The sequence below is a fragment of the Canis lupus genome, chromosome 14, assembly GCF_048164855.1.
Source record: "Canis lupus baileyi chromosome 14, mCanLup2.hap1, whole genome shotgun sequence".
Classification (NCBI taxonomy): Eukaryota; Metazoa; Chordata; class Mammalia; order Carnivora; family Canidae; genus Canis; species Canis lupus.
In genome coordinates, this window is record NC_132851.1 from 8,930,514 (window position 1) to 8,945,012 (window position 14,499).

Below are 14,499 nucleotides of genomic sequence, written 5' to 3' on the forward strand. Positions count from 1 at the left end.
CTCCTGCATGTTGGGCTATATTTGCATCAGAAAAAGGCTCCTGCAAGTAGGTAAAAATGGGAAGAATGATCTTGGTGCACACCCTCCTAGGCTCATTATGTTTTCAGCTGTAATGTTTATAAGGTCTTATATTTATGGAACACTTACTGTGTGCCAGACATTGGTCTAGATGACAGAGGCAATATTATATAATCCCTCATGGGGACTCAATGGGGTAGCTATTAATATCCCCATGTACATGGTAAACTGAAGTCCAGAGAGATTTAAAAATGTAGCAGTTGAGAGGCCACAGGAAACAGATGATATATTTGAAAAGGACAATTTTCAAAGCTTGGAATGGCTAGGGAAACCTACGAAGGATGGTAAAGTAGAGAGAAAGGATGTACAATAATGGCGATAGGAACCAGCAACAGTGGGAAGTCATGTTTACACCTAGATCCGAAAGGAAAAGGGGAGAGATGGATGTTACTGGAGCCTCATGAAGATGTGAGGGGAGAAAGTCATCCTGTAGGAGATGAATTCCAGATCAGTGCGGCCAGTGGCAGAGCCACAGGGAATGAGGAAGTCTAGTAAGGGAATGAATAGCTTCTGACCTCTCTACTGTTACTGTGTCTCCTCCCACCCTCCAGTCTCCTGGAGGTGCCACCCATTGGCCAGACCCTCCCAGTGACAGAAGGAAAGGGAGCCTAGGGTGTCATACTCTGCAAAGTTCAGCACAGAGAGAGAGAGTAAGGAGGGTTGGGAAAGGTAAGGGCAAATAGGGAATTACTAACACAAATAGCTTGCCCAACGTCATACTGTAGTAACAGTAATGTCAGCAGATCATATAAACTGTTACCTTCTGCTTCAAAGATCTTGTAGTTTATACCGTAATAAGTTATTCTGTAACTTACAGTAATAACTATTTCAGAGATTATGCTATAAAAGCAAGAGTTTTAGGGGTGCCTGAGTGGCTCAGTGAGTGGGGCGCCTGCCTTCAGCTCAGGTCATGATCTCAGGACCCCTGGGATCAAGCCCCATGTCTGGCTCTCTGCTCAGAGGGGAGTCTGCTTCTTCCTCTCCCTCTGCCCCTAGCCCTGATCAAGTGCTGGCTCTCTCTCTCTCAAATAAAAAAATAAAAATAAATCTTTAAAAACAATAATAAAAAATATATCCATCATAAAATCAAAGTATTTTGGTTCATTAAAGAAATGATTTCTATTAGAACTATTCAAAGATTAACTTGATAGGTACTGAGAACTCTTTTCAAAAATTTTTTTAAAGATTTTATTTATTTGAGAGAAAGAGCATGAGTGGGGGTAGAGGGAGAGGTGAGGAGGGGATGAGAAGTAGACTCCCACTGAGCAGGGAGCCTGATGCAGGACTGGATCCCAGGACCATGGGATCATGACCTGAGCCAAAGGCAGACGCTTAACCAACTGAGCCACTGAGGCACCCTTGTACTGAGATCTCTTAATAAAGGTATTCAAATATAGTAGCCACTCCAGAAACAGTTTATGAATTACCATATTAATGAATGACCATTTATCAGGGATCTTTTAGAAGGAAACTCCTGTACTTGTGATCTTTTCTAATTTAATGAGCTCTGAAATTTCCTTCCAAGATTCTATGATTCCATAAACATCTAATATGTTCCTCAGACTTCTCGGTTACAAATGAAGGTTGTTTTAAGGAATTAGTTGTATAAGATACTCAAGCAATCACACGACTAGAAATGTTCCATTGCCAAGAGGGGAATCATGAAGGATCATGACTTAGTTAGGAACGTTTTCAAGTGCTGGCAACAAAAAAAAAAATTCTGAGCAGAAATATTTAAATAAATAGAAGGAGTGTTTGTTGTTCAGTTGTTGATAGTGCTGATGTCTTTAGAGTTCTCCAGAATCTTTTGCTCATGGCTATACATTAGCTGCTGCAGCTCCACTGTCAGGACAGTGATTCAATCCTCCTTTATGATTCAGTCCTGAAGGAGGGAGTGGCAATGATTGTATCAGGAAAGAAAAGGCTTTTCCGGGAATCTCTGAAGGATTCTGCTTCTATTTGATGACAGTCCAGAAGGAAGTTAGGAGAAACAGTTTCATTTTGAAACATTTTCATGAGAGGCGGGTCAGCCAACCAAAAGTGCCTGCCCGCAACTTCTTCCCTAGCACTACCAATTATATAAATGGCCCTCTTGCAGCAGATGTTTACATCTACTGATAAAGAAGGAAGATGGCCAGCATCCATCTCACAAGTGCAGGTTCAGGCTCCTGTGGGTAGGTTGTGTTCCTTAACATTTTCTCTAGAAATGAAAACACAGGGGATGTTAGCCCACAACTATCTGGGTCACCGGTATTACTGTGACCGGTTAAGTGTGGGGAGTTTTCTCTGAATAGGTTTGGAAGGTGAGCTCAGCACTTAAAATTCAGCCTTACCTCTCTGGTTTTGGACAGCAAAATTAGCCAAACTGGAACCTTTGCTGATTTAGAGGAGAAAACTGTGAATTATTTTAACATCTAGTCTGATGGGATTTCTGACAGTTTTATCCAACATCTGCTTTCACAGCTGGCAACAGAGAACTTACTGTTTGACAAAGCTACATCACTACTGTGTTAGCATGACCTTCAAAAACTTTTCATATTGAACTAAAGCTGGCAGCCTCTTAAATTCCAAGTGTTGACCCTAGGTATTTTTTTCTACAGCTAAATTAGAATAAGTCCCTATTTCATGTGATATTCCACAAATATTTGAAGTCGTGGTTCATGTTACCTCATTGGCCACCTTGTCTTGTTTTTATCATTGTTTTCAAGACGTGGCATTTAGTATTGCTCACCCTATTATACTACAGTTTGACAGTGTCCTTCCTATATTAAAAAAACAACAATGTCCTGATACCTAGGAGAAAGAACACACAATAGATGTGATAAGAACACAGGCTGATTTTTTTTCTTTTTATACTACTATTTTTGTAGCCCAAGATTACATCAATTCTTCCTGTGAACTATTGCTTGGTTAGCATAAAGTCAATTACAGAGCCCTGTGGCCTGACTCCAGGCACCTTCTTCAAGTTTGACTCAATCTCTTAATTATTTCATGCTTGCTATGTTCAAGGTAGGAGGACAATTTTTCCATTTTAAAACTCCTCAATTCAGATAATGATAATCATCTATCCCAGTGCTCTATTTGCTTATATTTATACCATCAAACATTTTGTCATGTTTCGTGTTCAAATCCATTTTATATATTAATACCGCTGTAAGTAGGTATTTGATAAATAAGAGTACAGGGAGGCCTAGGTGGCTCAGTGGTTGAGTGTCTGCCTTTGGTTTAGGGTGTGACCCCAGGGTCCTGGGATTGAGTTCTACATTGGCCTCCCCACATTGGCTTCTACCTCTTATGCTTATGTCTCTGCCTCTCTCTGTGTGTCTCTCAAGAATAAATAAATAAAATATTTTTTTAAAAAATAATAAATAAATAGGGACACCTGGGTGGCTCAGCTGTTAAGCATCTGCCTTTGGCTCAGGGCATGATCCTGGAGTCCTGGGATCAAGTCCCACATTGGGCTCCCTGCAGGGAGCATGCTTCTCCCTCTGCCTATGTCTCTGCCTCTCTCTGTATCTCTCATGAATAAATAAATAAAATTATTTTTAAAATAAATAAATAAATAAATAAAGGTACATATGTAGAAAATTTCAATGAAACTACATAAAGCTCCATTAATCTATAATAATTCTAGAAGTTCTTTAAGATTGCTGATATGAATCTTGAGATTAAAGATATTATCAAAATGACTACATATTTAAACAACAACAGCAAAAAACCTGGCATCCTTAGCTGGAAAATTTAAAAGGGTTATGTTGGAAATATTCTCTTCCTTTTTCCAAAAAAATCTAGGCAAAGTACAAAGACTTCACCTCATTCAAATGTAAGTGGTGTGGTATCAATGAGAAATGAAGACAAAAAGGACCTTGCAGGGACTGTAATATGAAAGCTGTGTCTTTATTTTTTCTTAAATATTTTATTTACTGATTTACAGAGAGAAAGAGACAGGGAGTGAGAGGAGAGGAAGAGGGAAAGAGAATCTCAAGCAGACTCTGTGCTGAGTGCGGCCTGATACAGGGCTCGATCTCAGGACCCTGGGATCGTGACCTGAGCCGAGAGTCAAGTGCTTAACTGAGACACTCAGGTACCTCAAAAGCTGTATCTTTAAAGACAAAAAAACAACCACTTGAAATTCATGCTATGCAGGGCCTATTAAAGGAAAATAATATGACAGTGAGTAAACAAATTATATGTCAACATTTTTAGGAAAGAAGTTAAGTCATCCACTCCCATATTGCTTTTGAAGTATACAGGTACAAGGAGCTTGGGAAAATACTGGCAAATGCCCAGGCTATTCTGGAAATTAGGAACAAACTAAATGCAGAAAAATCCATAAGACCAGATGGTAGCTACCTGAAAATTTTAAATTAACCCAAGGAGGAAATAGTTGAAATGTTAGCCAAAATGCAAAGCAAAAAAACAAAACAAAATCCTTTTCTTCATAAATACAATGATGCTAGAGGAAAAGAGTTTGCCAATGAGACCCTCTCCATGGGATGAGAAGAGCCTCCTCAGGAGACTATAGAAAGGATAGCCATTGCACCATTGTCAAAGGTTGAGCCACTGCACACAGTAAGCTTCTAACCTAAGTCCATCTTATTTCTGCAGAGGAAATCATGCTGGCCCAAGGAATACATGAGACAGTAAAGAAAAGAAACTCATTCGCTTGGCAAACATTTGCTAAGTCCCTGCTAGCTGTCAGGTGCTAGGCTAGGTGATAGGGAAAAAAGAGACATTTCCAAATATTCCCAAACTCAAGCACCTCAATTTCATATCTGGTGAAAAAAGGGAAACTGACATGGCTGTACTTAAATCCTCCTTGATTTTCTGGACTTGTTTGTATTCCCTGCCACAGCTATGCCTCAGAGAATGGTGGAGTCATGTACTTGTCTTTCACTTAATTAGGGCCAAAATTTAAGCCTGTTGAAACTGAACAGGAAGGCACGTATACTCAAGGACTAAAAGTAAAATCATTAAGAAAAGTTGTAAGTAGGAAGCTTGGTGAGAAGAAAGAAGACCCAATAGGCAGTGAAGGAGTATCCCCAAATGGCAGCAGTCAGCTTGAAGAAATTGTGTGATAGGCCAGACGAGGAAATGAATTACCCTGATACAGAAAAGAGGTGGCTAGGTTGATCTCTTGTAGGTTTCTATCCTCTCTCTGTCAACAGAGGCTAGAGATGTCTCTGAGGTAGAGGAGTATTTACCACGGAATGCCAACCACAAAGACTTGGAGAATATTTCAACAGAGAATGTTGATATAGGCAAAACAAGACGAGGATGTGATAAAGTATAACCCCATTAGCCTATTGAAAAATACATATATTGAAAAATTGAAAATACATTTGTCTCTAAGAACAAGGAACTGACTATATGCATAGAAAGTGGCACTATTCCAACTGGCCCGCCTTACCTGCTCACTGAGCAGTTGACGCACAAACAGAACCTAGGCACGCAAGAACAGATGAAATGCATATGTGATTTTGTGAGCTAGCTCCTGTCAGACACGTATAAATAATGTTGGCTAAAGGGATCAACTAGGCAGTGATATGATTTCCCCTTTCTGATTCCATTTGATACAAATCCATAAAAATTTTTAAGTGGCCAAGTGTTTTAAACTGGTGTTTCTGGGATCCCTGGGTGGCGCAGTGGTTTAGCGCCGGCCTTTGGCCCAGGGCGCGATCCTGGAGACCTGGGATCGAATCCCACGTCGGGCTCCTGGTGCATGGAGCCTGCTTCTCCCTCTGCCTATGTCTCTGCCTCTCTCCCTCTCTCTCTCTCTGTGTGACTATCGTTAAAAAAATAAATAAATAAAAATAATAAACTGGTGTTTCTGTTGAAATCAAGAGGAAAAAAATGTAGAGATCTAGAAATTACTTAAAACTGTGATTTGGGGATCTGCTGTGGTGGTGGTGGCAGCGATAGTGGGGGCAGTGGTGCGTGAGTGTGTGTAAGAGAGAGAGAGAGAGAGAGAGAACAAACATATAAAAGGACATTTGACACAGTGATTTGGATACCATGGACACAAAGATGCTATTGTTTTGATGGTGCATTTCTGAAGCATAAAAATCCGAACATTTTAACACCAACAAAAAAAATATAGCATAACGGTTTATAACAATTTCATTCATTATTTAGCAGGAAACTGTTTATGCCTCTTTTTTAAATTTTATTTATTTATTCATGAGAGACACACACACGAGAGAGAGAGAGAGAGGCAGAGATAGGCAGAGGGAGAAGTAGGTTCCATGCAGGGAGCCTGACACGGGATTCGATCCCGGGTCCACACTCCGGGTCGAAGGCGGCGCTGAGCCACCAGGGCTGAGCCACCCGGGCTGCCCCTGTTTATGCCTCTTATACAAAGTCTCATACTCATTCTGGCTGCCATAGTCATTAGTATGATCATTACCATCTTTAGTCTAATAAAAAGGGAAAGAATGAATAAACTACCACCAAAATTAGATTAGGTCTCCCTGTTATTCACTCTCATGGCATGTTATATTTTTCCTTTTAGTATTTATCACAATTAAATTTAATAACTTTTCATGAAATGTCTATGACTCTTGTATTAACTTCGAAGCTCCAGGATGGTCTAGACTTGTTCACTGCTATATCCCAATACCTAACACAGTGTTGAGTACATTATGGGTCCTCAAATATTTGTGAATGAATGAATGACAGGGTAAGTCTCAGGATTAGGCACATCAGTGATGACGCGAGGGAAGGTCACAAATGATATACAGCTCAGGAATAGGTAAGGGTCAAGAATTAGGAATGGAGTTCCAAGACACGACGAGGGATATCTGTAATAAACATGATTGGTAACATAAAAGAAAATGGAACACTTATACATTCATTTTAGTCATTTATTTTTAGAATGAAAGTATATATTAAACCATGCTTTTTATATTTGCAGCCCCAAATTCTAAAGAATATCTTGTATATTCTCCATGTTGAAATATTGGTAGCATTTTCTGGTAGCGTTACTTGAGAATGTTAACTTTGTGATAACTCACTGAGCTGTTCACTTTTGATGTGTGTACTTTGCTGCATGTATGTTGTATTTCAATACAATGTTTACTGTAAAGGTGTTGATATTTTGTCAACACATACCCTTTGTAAAGCTCTGACTTTTTTTTTTAAGCTCTGACTTTTAATTCAAATTTAAGATCTCTGAAGATAGACTGTCCATCCTTGAATTGCACAAATTAGATGTGTTCCAATAGTGTTTTTTGTTTCAATATAGTGTTTATTTGGCCCAGAACTTAAGAAAACACTGAACTTCTACTTTATTTTTTTTTAAGATTTTATTTATTTATTCATGACAGACACAGAGAGAGAGAGAGGCAGAGACACAGGCAGAGGGAGAAGCAGGCTCCATGCAGGGAGCCTGAGGTAGGACTCGATTTGGGGTCTCCAGGACCAGGCCTTGGGCTGAAGGGGGCGCTAAACTGCTGAGCCTCCCAGTCTGCCCCTGAACTTCTACTTTGAAAATCCCTCTAGCTCCAAAACTCTGAGTAATCTTTCTTCCCAGCTGGCACCCTGGTAGGGACAAAGTGAACCATCCATGGGGCATAGTAAGCATCGTCCCTAGGGCCATAATGCCTTTAGGGGCTCACAAAGAGTTTAATTTATTTTTTAATTTAGAAGGGAAAAAAATAATTTTTAGGTTGAGAAACTGTTTTAATATATTATACGAACATATTTGTCTTTTGTACCAGTTGAAAAACAGAGTTTTAAATATTTTATGGAGAAAAAGACCCACATATGCAAAAATGCTGAGCACCTACAAAAGTTATAATGTTGGCCCTGGGACTGAAGTGAAGTAGATAGATCAAATCTATTATCCTAAACAAGGTATGGTTTTGGAGGGATAAAATCCACTTGGTAGGTCTTCTCCAAATTAGTTCACACACCAACCTAGCCTGCAGTAGCAACTTTTTAGTTTATATAACTGTAAATCAGGTTTTTTTTGTTTGTTTTTTGTTTTGTTTTGTTTTGTTTTGTTTGAGAGAGAGAGAAAGAGAGAGCCTGCACATGTGTGTTGGGGGCTTAGGGGCACAGGGACAGGGAGAGAGAAAGTCTTAAGCAGGCTCCACACACAGCACAGAGCTGGAAGCAGGACCTCAATATCATGACCTGAGATCATGTCCTGAGCTGAAATCAGGAGTGGGACGCTTAACTGAGCCACCTAGGCGCCTCAAATCAGGCTTTCTAAATGGAAAATTTCAGTAAAGATTATAATTTCAACTTTGTTAAAATCTTTAAAGCCTTTTTAGAGCTAAAGACTGAACTTTCTCTGATGTTGCAAGAGTGAAGAATGCTTAAAAATGAATTAACCATAATTCCCTTTTTTATTTGGTTCTCTTATTATTTTTTCCTTTATATATGTCTCAACTATGTGTTTCCTCATTAGTAAAATACAGCATGTGGGGGTTTATATAAATGTGAACTTTGCATAGGTGGCAATTTCAGGAAATCCATATTTTAATTTGTGGCTATGATATCTGTCTCTGTCTCTCTCTCTTATCCTGTCCTATCCCCACTGGAAGGAAGGTATGGCAACTGTATTATAATAGTTTAAAGAACAGTAGCAAATACAAAGGATAGACACAGCGTCCAGCAGAATGTCAAACAGAAGTCATAAAGCAGAGGCCTAATTGACAGATGCTTGTCATCAACTATTCATTCAGTGCTCATGCAAGAAATATTATTTTAATGTTTTCTGTATGCCATGAATCGTAATGAAGCCCATAGGAATGGCAAGTGTTCAACATCTAGTTCATTTCCTTCACTAATAACCTGCTCGAAATAGGATGTAGTCAACAGTCCTAGGAGATTCCACTCAATCGAAGGTGGAGACAGCTATTTTGAGAAGATGCAGTGTTACTCAGCCACTGGCAAATTAACAAGGCATGCCATCGCTGAGAAAGATTTCCTCACTATGGACAGTTTTAAATGGCCTAAAATAATCATAAACTGCTTTAAGCTAGTAGGCAGTGCCTGAGAGCATTAGAGAATTGGCTGTTTGACTGGTTAACATTACCATAAGGATTTGGAATGAAATAAATGGAAAGTCTAGAACATGATACTATTATAATATGGGCTTCAGTAACTGGCTGATATTTTCTGATATATAATTACTACAGAAATGGATCTTTTCAAGTTGAATTAGAATGATAGAATAAGGCATCTCTTTTCTATGTAATGAAGGCATACTATTCCTGCTCTTGAATGCAGGATACCCATTTTTACCTTAACCTTAATTTGGACTCCCAAATTTACAGTTATGTGCATACTTTTTAGATACTTATAGATGATTTTTTTCAGGCCTGTCAATATCTATCAACTTAGAAGCCCAGAGGAGTCTTTGGTCCCACCACACCAAACACTGAAATATACATAAATATCTGTGTCTGTTTCACAATTAACATTTACTTTCTCTAAGGTCATTTTAATGATCTTAAACCTGTATTGGTCCTTGGAAATGCTGACTGAGCTTCTCCAGGCTCCCAAAGCATCTTCTGAATTTGGCTGCATATTTTTGCCTAGTGGGACCACTTTGAATTCTGTGAATCCAATTTTAATTAAAATAAATTAGCTTGACTGTGTGCTTTCTGATACTCTTAGTTGCATAGTTTTAATTATTCATATTAAGCAAGGAGCTGAGTCAAGGAAAAGCTGGTAAAGAAGATAGATACTTTTCTTGAACAAAACAGAAGTATCAGGAACAGGGAGAAGTCAGAGGTAGCCAAAACTAAAGATATCCAGTTAATCTGACTCTAGATTAAACAAGCATACCTTTAGGGTTCAATGTTGGATTCCTCTTTGTCCTAAAAAAGTGATAGAGAATGAGGTTTTCCTCCTGTCTCCAGTCCTACCACCTACTAAAACTGAGTGAAAAACAGCATTTAGAATTGTAAGCCAAGGCAGGGGAAGAAAAAGACTGTTTTCATATCATGAGAGACCATCTTGAGGCTCAGTGTTGGAAGCATGATTATTTTGATAGTCCACCGGCAATATTCAATGATCCCTGACCCACCCTAGCTTTTTCATCTGATGTGCCCTGAAACTGAAAGAGCAGAAAAGCCACTTCCAGACCCTATCATATCTTTTCCCCACCTCACCAGTCTGCGCAATTCCTGTACACCCAGTATGGGTTAATAATGTGGTTTTATTTTTTTAAAGATTTTATTTATTTATTCATGAGAGACATAGAGAGAAAAAGAGAGAGAGAGAGTGAGACAGAGACATAGGCAGAGGGAGAAGCAAGCTCCCTACAGCGAGCTTCATACAGCAAGCTTCATCCCAGGATCAAGATCTCAGCCACCCAGGTGCCCCTAATAATATGATTCTTGAGGCTGAATTAAAGGTTTGCATGTTCTTCTAGACTTCATGTGTGTGCATAACTTGGAAACAGGCAAAGTGGTTTAATAATCAACCCTACTAGAACTCTTTTCCAACTTTAAGGAGGAATGCTAAGGTAAACAAATTTCAATTTATCCTATTTAACCTAAGCAGCCTAAGGAAAAGGATAAATAGCTCAATTTTCTTTTCTCCATATATAGTATCGACTCTTTCTGGAAAGACACTACTCCTATGCCAGAGTCCAGCTATTTTGGAGAAAAAATATAAATACAAGAATTTTAGAGCCTTAAGATACAGGTTCAGAGGAAGCACTAATTCCAGGATAAGTGTTGGAAGCTGCTGGAGATGCAGGGATTCTGAGTTTGAATTATACTTTTTTGTTGTTGGCTGTAGAGGATTAGAGGTATTCCCTGGGGTGGATATACCTCTTTTTTAGTGTGTGCTCATAGTAACATGGCAGGAAGAGGAGCTTTGGTTTGAATGTATAACATGGATATTGTACAGGATAAAAGGATAACAGCATATGAGTATCCCGCCTCCCCCCACCACAAATAAACTGTACCAGGACCCAGAGCAATTGAAATCACAGCTAAAATTTGAAGAAGAAAAAAAAAAGGAGGAACTGGGTTATCCATCCAACTAATGCTTCCCTTAAATAGCCAGTTTGGTCTAATATGAAGACTGATGGGTCCTGCTGTTGAAAGCTAAAGCTAAATGAGACTGTGGCCACTACAGGTGTCCTGAGCCTGGCATTATTTCTGATATTAAGATGGTATTTTAAATCTTGATTGAGATTTCTCATCAGGAAAATAAATTTACATTCTTTTCTTTATTTTTTCTAACTGAATTTATATTTTGAATAGATGAGTTATTTACTAGTTTCAATATTCAAAACATACAAAAAGACATGTACTAAAAACTATCTCAGGATCTCTGGGTGGCTCAGTGGTTTAGCGCCTGCCTTCGGCCCAGGGCGTGATCCTGGAGTCCCGGGATCGAGTCCCACATCAGGCTCCCTGCATGGAGCCTGCTTCTCCCTCTGTCTGGGTCTCTGCTTCTCTCTATCTCTCTGTATCTCTCATGAATAAATAAATAAAATCTTTAAAAAAAAATAAAATAAAAACTCTCTCTTCTCTCCTGCTCCTCAGCTCCCCATCGCCTTACCTTTGAGGCCACCAGTGTTACCAGTTTCTCCATAGCTCACCAGAGATGTTTTATGCTTACATGAGCAAACATTTATTAGCTTCACCCCTTTCTTGCATAAACAGTCATATACTACACACACAGTTTGGCATCTTGCTTTAATATCACATATCTTGAAAATCATTCCATTTCAGTACACAAAAAGCTTCCTCATAATTTTTAAATGACTGCATGTTGCTCCACTGTATGAATGTACCATTCCACATTTCATTTTTCTCATACTAAGTGACACTTAAGTTGTTCTAATCTTTTACTACAACAGCACTAATACTTTAATGAATATTCATCTACACACATCATTTTGGGTGCAAGCACATCCATAAAATAAATTTCTGGAAAGAGAAGTGCTAGGTTATAGTATAAATGCATTCATAATTTTGATAGGTATTGCCAAATTACACTCCATAGAGGTGGTAAAAATTTATGCTCCATCCCTCATTGACAAAGTTATTAACTATTTTGACATTGCCGGTCTTGTATATAAACAATAGCATCTCAATTTGGTTGCATTTTGCATTTGTCTTATCATGAATGAAGCTGAGTATATTTCCATATGTGTAACAATACGTGCATGTCTATTTCTGGGACATATTATGCCATCCACATAAAAAATAGATTTGTGTGTCATTCTCATTCAGGTTATGGGATTACTTTTCTGGTTAATGCAGACAACATTAGTAGTCTTATGTAGAATGTTGTTCAAATATTAGGGATCTCTGGTCCCAAAATAACTGCTTAGGGAATAGATTTCACAACTAGAATTGTCTATGAGAGGGAGCATAATCTGAATATAAAATGAAACTTCTACCTTACTCTCACCTCCAAGCAATGGACATATGGAACTATTGAATAAATGGCTTAAGACCCAGATCAAAATCTTCACCAATCTGAAATGTTGGCAGGTTTGGGTCTGTTCATGAAAATTCCCTTTTGGGACCAGTCCTAATGGACTCAGCCTTTATGGTGCTATCTCCCTAATCATCTGCTTCCCAGCAGATAAGACCCAGGGATAGGGAAAAATGAATTGAAGGAAATAAACTTGATCACCCCCTCATTCCAGTTACATACTCTGTCACAACTACCAGGAAGATACTACAAATGAAAGACTTAGACATTTCTTTGTTGAAGCCCAAGCGGACATAAAATTTAAGTTTACTTGTTTACTGGATTTATTTAAAAAATATATGATTTGTGAAAATAGTAGCAAAGATTTTGGAAAAATAGTATAAATATGAGGTTCCTCACTTATTAAATCAAATCAAAGACCCATGACTTTATGATTCACCAAAAATATTAAATAAAAATGAAAACTTCCTTTGACCAAATAAAAGGCAAATTATTGGTTAATTCTGGGAGGGGGGGGAAGGAATGCTTAAGAGTCTAAGAAAAACTATATTTGGAACTGAACAAGTACAAGAAAAATATAACTTTAAATTACCAAATTATTTGATACCAAGAATTTCTATTTGATAAAAGTTTTACTTTTCCAGTTTGGGTCCCCAATCCTGTTCGTTCTTATGATAAGCTAATCTTGATCATGCTGCCATTAGGATTTAATTTATTAAAATTTCCCTGGTCATGGCTATCTACGGAACCTGGAAAGCAAAGCCATTCATCCCTATTTAGAGCATATCTGGAAATCACTCACAAGGCTCTCTGAACAAACTAAAAAAACTTAATTCCCATTACCAGAGACCAACTATAGACAGTCAACATTTAATTGTGAGTCAGACTTTGTCCATGTTCAAGGATGGAGGTTTTTAATTGATTAGAAATAGCTAGCAAAATAATAAAACTTGATTTAACGGACTTACAAAGTAGAAAAAAATTCCAAAATACATTAGTAAGACTTTACCCTGAAGACTGTGTCTTTAGTTCTGGAGTATGATTTTTTTTGTTTTTATTCAAATATGACATATCTACAGAAAAATGCACAAATTAGAAGTACATACTTTGATGAGTTACCAAGAATAGAGTACATCTGTGTAACTACCCTCAAGTCAAGAAATAAAACATGACTATCGCTGAAGGCCTCATGTCCTTATGCAATGTCTAGCCTCTGCTCCTCTACAAATACAATCAGATTTCTAACACTATAGATTACTTTCACCTGGCTTTGTACATTATAAATGGAATTGTAATCATGTATTCTTTTGTATCTGGCTTATTTTGTTCAGTATTATATTTGTGAGTTTCCTCCATATGGTTTCATGTTCTTATTTATTTTATTTAGGGTAAAATTTTTTTTAGCATCTCAAGTGTGTATAAAGAAGTGAGATCTGCTGAGAATGGTACAACAGCCACTTATAAGTCTTGGAGGGCCAATACATTTTTGATCTTCCAATAAATACACTGTCTCACTTATCAGCGCTATGTTTACCTATACACTAGTCTCCAGTGACCTGTTTTACTCTTCTGATTGGAAGTAAAAAATCACTGCAGGCTAGATAGAAATATCTGGCTTTGCTCTAGTAGGCCAGACTCTTATCTATGGGAAAAGACTTACCAATTCTAATTGCTCAGGAAATGAGTGACAACGTAATTAAAGCACCTAATGTTAATATCAGTAACCCTCAGAGGACCACATCTTCAGTTATAGAGACCCGTAACTTATAACTAAAGGAAATGTTGCTTTTGAGACTGAAGTTACAGTATTTGGATAGAAATCACAGAGTATCACACTTGGAGTATAGCACTTGAACTTAGTGGGCTGAGAAAAAAAAATAGGACTTGTTTCAGTTTGTAAATCATCTTAATCTGTATCTTACATTAATATAAAATGGAGAGGACATAAAAATGAATGTTAAATGAACATAACAATGAAACAAATATATTTAACAAATTAGTAGGCAA